The sequence below is a fragment of the Molossus molossus genome, unplaced genomic scaffold (genome assembly GCF_014108415.1).
Source record: "Molossus molossus isolate mMolMol1 unplaced genomic scaffold, mMolMol1.p scaffold_m16_p_15, whole genome shotgun sequence".
NCBI classification, from domain to species: Eukaryota; Metazoa; Chordata; class Mammalia; order Chiroptera; family Molossidae; genus Molossus; species Molossus molossus.
The window spans coordinates 75,049,767-75,055,804 of record NW_023425350.1 but is presented as its reverse complement, the minus strand read 5'-3'; positions in this window follow the sequence as shown (position 1 = coordinate 75,055,804).

Sequence of the window (6,038 nt, the reverse complement as noted above, 5' to 3'; positions counted from 1 at the left end):
GTGGGCTCTGGGGAGCAGTGGGGTTGAGTCAGAGAGAAGGAGGGAGGGAGGGCCCCCTTCAAAGCATCACTCTTGCCCTGGCTGGTGTGGCTCAATTGGTCACTTAAACTGAAAGCTTGCGGGTTTGAGCCTGGTCGGGCGGGTGTAGATGAGAGGCAACCAGTGATCTCTGGATCTCGATCTCTCTCTCTCTCTCCCCTCTCCCTCCTTCCCTCTCTCCATTTTTCTCCAAAATCAGTGGGCATGACCTCAGATGAGGATTTTTTTTTAAATCCTTACCCAAGGACATTTTTTTTCCATTTTTTGTTCAGATAGAGTGGGAGGAAGAGAGAGAGAGAAACATCGATGTGAAAGGGACACATCGAGTGGCTGCCACCCATACAACCAACCAGGGCCGGGGACAAACTGCAACCAAGGTACGCGCCCTTAGCAGGATCTGAACCCAGGTCTCTGGACTGCAGGCCGGTGCTCTAACCACTGAGCCAAACCAGCCAGGGCGAGGATTTTTAAAAAACATTACTTTGCCCAGCTGGTGTGGCTCAGTGGTTGAATGTCAACCCATGCACCAAGAGATTGCCGGTTCGATTCGCGGTCAGGACACATGCCCAGGTTGTGGGCCCAATCCCCAGTGGGGGGCATGCAGGAGGTGGCTAGTCGATGTCCTCTCTCATTGATGTTTCTATCTCCCTCTCCCTTTTAAAAAAAAATCAATAAAGAAAAATAAATTTTAAAAAGATCACACCCCCTGTCCTCCCCAGGCTGTATGTTTTTAGAGCTGCACACTTGTTCCTGAGAAGACAGCGCCCCGACTGGGCAGGGCAGGCAGACACTGGGGTGCCAGGTCCTTGACTTCTGCCTCAGATTGGTCACCAGGTAGCATTTCATAGCACCACTGGAACTCACTCTGCCCTCTGGGGCACTTATAAGCTCAGACCACAGGAGGGGCAATTAGTGTGACCATCCCTTAGTGAGCAGGCTGAGGCCAGAAACACAAGACCACCACTGAGCGTGGTGGAACCCGGACCAGGCACACTCAACGTGTCTGCAGCAGCGGGTGGGCTGCCAGGGCTGAAGGCTATCCTGCCCACACTCCAACTAAGGCACTCAGATGGCCATAGGTAAGGTAGCTGCCCTCCATGCTAGGGCCAGCGATGGGGAAGTTGGAAGATGATGGTCATCGCTGTTGGGAACACTCTCAGGCTCTGCAGGGGGAATGTCCCAATTCTCCACCCCCTCCTCCTGGGAGCTGCCAGATGCCAGTCCAAGGAGCTATGAGTAGCTGCATGACCTCCAGCCCTGAGCTCCAGTTCCCACACACACTCATGTACTGCCCACCTCTCCAAGCCTCTGGAGGAGGGGTGTGAAGGCCACCTGTTGTGTGTAGGGTCCCCTTCATCTGCAAAGCCACAGCACCCTCAGGTAGCCAGGTGCATCTGGCGGCAGTACTTGGGCACAGGCTTCTCAGAGCTGTGGTGGCGGCGCCCTCTGGAGGCTGTCCTGAGGATTACACCTGTCCGCTTGGGGCTGGGCACAGCACTGCAGCGTGCTTGGGTGTCAGCAAAGGCCCAGGGCTAAGTGTGGACAGGCTTCCTCAAACACATCTCTGCGCTGTGCCCTGAAGCTCCTCTATGCCAGCTTAGCACGATTCCCCCTCACAATTCCCGGAGAAGGACTGTCCTCATTTACGAATGAGGAAACAGCTCCGAGATCTGGAACTTCAGGCCCGAGGCTGGGCTGCGGGGACGGGAGCCTGGCAGCCTGCATGTGCCTCTGAGCTGGAGCAGGAGGAGGAGGGGACGGCCGACAGGGCACCGGGCTGCATGTCCAGAGCCTCCCAGAGCTGAGCGTGCTGGGAGCAGAGGAGCGCCCTGGTCCTGGCTTAGCAAGAGCCCTGAGCTCTCAGGTGGGATCGGAGGCTGAGGTGGGGCAGGGAGCCCACTCACAGTCACACACAGAGGCAGCAGATTTGGGCACAGATGGGGGGGCATGACCTCCTCTGGTGGGCGCTGTTGTTTTCCTAGTGAGGGTGGGGCCCAGGGGTTGGAGGTTTGAGTAGGGAGAAGAGATGACAGATCTGAAGAGGGAGCCGGTGCGCTGGGCAGTGCCCGGGGGTTCTGAGAGGCACGGGTTCGACCTGAGGTCAATGGCACAAGTGGCGGTGAGACTGGCAGTGGTGAGGCGTTCTCCTTGCCACCTTGGCGATAGGTTGCAGTGGATTCTTGCAAGTGGGATGTGCTGGGAGAGTCCAGGAAGCAAGAGAGGGACCGGGTGCTAAGGTTACAAAAACATTTTTTTTTTAAATCATGAGTCAAAACAAACCCATCTTTAGGCCACTGTGTGCCCCTTGGGCAAGAGGGACAACAGAGTGGCCCTGGCCGGTTTGGCTCAGCGGTTAGAGCGTCGGCCTGCAGTACAGAGAGACTCAGGTTCGGTTCCTGCTAAGGGCACGTACCTCGGTTGCAGTTTGTCCCCGGCCCTGATTGGGTCGTGCGGGTGGCAGCCACTCAATGTGTCCCTTTCACATCAATGTTTCTCTCTCTCTCTCTCTCTCTCTCTCTCTCTCCCTCCCTCCCACTCCATCTGAACAGAAAATGGAAAAAAATGTCCTCGGGTGAGGATTAAAAAAAAAAAAAAAAGAGGGACAACAGTGTGGCCCCAGGGTTGAAGCTGGGTGAGGAGAGGTGAGGACAGGGAGCGAGGGACCCAGGCAGGTGGGGGTTGGGGGGAGAGAATATCACTGGAGGAGAGGAGGTCAAGGGCCAAGGGGTCCGGATGTGGGAAGCCTTGATTAAGATGAGCACAAACAAGCCCTGGCCGGTTTGGCTCAGCGGTTAGAGCGTCGGCCTGTGGTCCAGAGAGACCTGGGTTTGGTTCCCACTAAGGGCACGTACCTCAGATGCAGTTTGTCCCCGGCCTTGGTTGGTCATGTGGGTGGCAGCCACTCGATGTGTCCCTTTCACGTCGATGTTTCTCTCTCTCTCTCTCTCTCCCTCCCACTCTATCTGAACAAAAAATGGGAAAAAATGTCCTCGGGGGAGGATTAAAAAAAAAAAAAGATCAGCACAAACAAGACAGTAGTCTATAAGCTATAAGCACTGGGGGGAGGGACTTGAGGTTCCATTGAGGACAGCAGCAATGACATCTCATGTCCTGATCAGAGTGGGAGCCACAGGTCCTGACACAGTGGGTGGCTCAGCCCCTTAGGGTAGTGTGGAGAGAAGCCCACTCTGCAGGGGCTGCAAGAGGAGTCTTGGTGGGCACAGCCAAGGCTGGCAATGGGAGGTAGGGGAAGGAGTAGCTGGTGCCCCACAGGCGAGAAATTTCTGTGGCTCAGGAAGGATTTAGGCTCAAGACCAGAGTCTGCAGACAGTGGCCTAAAGTTGGGTTTGTTTTGACTGGTGATTTTTTTAAAAAATGTTTTTGTAACGTTGCCAGCATTTAAAAGTCAAAAGTTCCATAAATATTGGGTATTGGGCTTCTCTTTAAAAATCAGAATTTCTGACCAACCAGTGTGGCTCAGTGGCTGAGCGTCAACCCATGCACCAAGATGTCGCCGGTTTGATTCCCGGTCAGGGCACATGCCAGGTTGTGGGCCAAATCCCCAGTGGGGGGCGTGCAGGAGGTGGCCAATCGACGTTCTCTCTCATCAATGTTTCTATCTCTCCCCCTCTCCCTTCCTCTCTCTCTCAAATCAATAAAGGAAAAACAATTTTTTAAAAAAATAAGAATTTCTGGTCATGTGGAGCCACTTCCTGGAGCTGAGTAGTGGCTGCTACCCCGTGGACAGGGTGGACCTGCCTACTCACTACGGTTCCTACAGCCCCTCTTGTCCCCAACCTTGAGGGGCTCAGCCCCCTGAGTCCTTGTGCTGTTCAGGCATTGGGTGGCTGCATCAACTCTTTGTTGTCATGGATGGGCCAAGGCCAGTTTCCTAAGCAAATGACTCCAAGGATGTCATTGCTGGAAAACTCAGTGGGCTTCCAGACCGGAAGGCAGGGCAGACTTGGGTCATTGCCAGCTCGCTCATGCAGTGTCCCCTGGTTTATGGGCCAGCAGGGGTAGCAGGTGGCGGGCTGGACAGGGCATGGGGTGCGGGTTCCCATCCTGCCTGACTTTTGCAGTATCCCAGCAGCTTCCACCCTTCCCTGGGTCACATCTGCCAATCTGTGAAATGGGTGCAGTCACTCCCACAGGCTCTGCACTGTGACCCAGAATGAGGTGCAGATGGGGTCTAGTGTCTGGCAAGGGGTAGGTGACCTGCCCCCTGAACACACTCCTGGTCACCAGAGGACCTTCCCAGCTCCCCTGGCCCCTGGCACTCCTGCAAAGCTAACATCACCTGCCCACAGCAAGAGGCAGCCACTGCCCAGCCCTGTCTGTGGGGCCCCCACGGGGAGGGAAAGGGCTCCGGGTAGGGGTCTGAGAAGGGTGAGTGCCTCCCACTCCCACTCCTCCCCACGGCTCCTGACAGTCTCAGGGTCTTGGGATTCCTCCCACCTGCCCACGTGTCACTGGAGGGAACTGTGGGGTCAGGAGGAAAGATCAGGAGCTGGAAGCCAGAGCAGAGGCCCTGAGACTGACTCCCCCACGGGTTCAGGGGAACTCACAGGCCACCTAGGCAGGAGAGAGCGGGTGCCGCTCACAGACTGCAGGCGAGCGGACAACCTGGCGCCGGCTCTGGGCACTGCTGTCTGAGCCGGAGCTGGCTCCATGGCCCATCTCTTCCCAACTCAGCCCTTAGGGGTGCCATGCTGGGAAGAACCAGGCCAAAGTGAGGGCGTTCGCGCCCCCAGGGAATCAGCAAACACTGCAAATAGGGCTCCCCTTCCCTCAGCCCCACCTCAGCCCTGCCCACACCACCGCCATCCCCTCCCCTCCCACTGCTTCCCCCACAGCAGGTCTTGCGCAAGGACACGTTTTCAGGAGAATCTGATCTCCTGTCCTATGCTTACCTGTGTTCCTGGGACACCGGCCTGTACCTCGGGGGAAGTGTGTCCACCAAGTGGGCCACTGGGTGATACCAGGCAAAACGCTTCCCGGGCCTATGTCCTCATCTGTGACGTGGAGGTGACTTACTTTCACATCAAGGGCTGTGGGCGTTCAGTAAATGCTTGGCAAACGAGTCCTGGCCCAGTGTGCACCACCAGCTCTTTCTGCGCAGGAGCCCCGGCCCAGTGCGCACCACCAGCTCTTTCTGCGCAGGAGCCCCGGCCCAGTGCGCACACCAGCTCTTTCTGCAGCCCTGCGCAGCCTACCTGCCCCTGCCCTCACCTCAGGGCTTCTGAGATTCCAGGTGTGTGACGCCTGTTGCTGCCCCCCCCCCCCCCCCCCCGACTAACCCTGATCTTTGGGTCCGGTCTGTGTCTGAGCGGAGAAGGGCAAGTCAGCTTCACCCAGGTACCAGCACTGAGTGATGGTGTTTTCTGCAGCTTTGGACAGACTGTGAAAGTGGCGCAAGGCCCCAGGTGGGGAGCGTGCAGACCAGCAGGTGACCACTTGACGATGGACTGACTGAGGGCTTGGCCTCGGGGCCACATCTCATCCACAGGTCCTGTGCACAGCCATCTGTCTCCCTCCCAGTGAGGAAGGGCTGTGGGGCAGCAGGACCTGGGTGGAGCTCAGTCCTGGAAGCCTGGGTGGGACATCATCTGCCTGTGAGCTCCCGAGTTGAATGCCTGGGTAGTAATCAGGGAGGCGGCTTCTCTGGAGAAGTCCACCGTCACCACACAAGCTGTCATCACGGGCTATGTGGATGGGGATGGTCTGTGATCGACAGCAAGGTGGAGGGAACAGCTGCTTCCAGATGGGCCTGCGGCCTTGGCAAGGGGGAAACCAATAGATGATAAATTGAAAGAATCATCCCGGCCTGGCCAGTGTGACTCAGTGGGTTGAGTGTTGTCTCATGGACTGGGAAGTCCCTGTTCGATTCCTGGTCAGGGCACGTGCCCAGGTTGCAGGCTAGACCCCAGTGGGGAGCGTGTAAGGGACAGCCGATCCATCTATCTCTCTCACATCAATGTATCTCCCTTCCTTTCTCT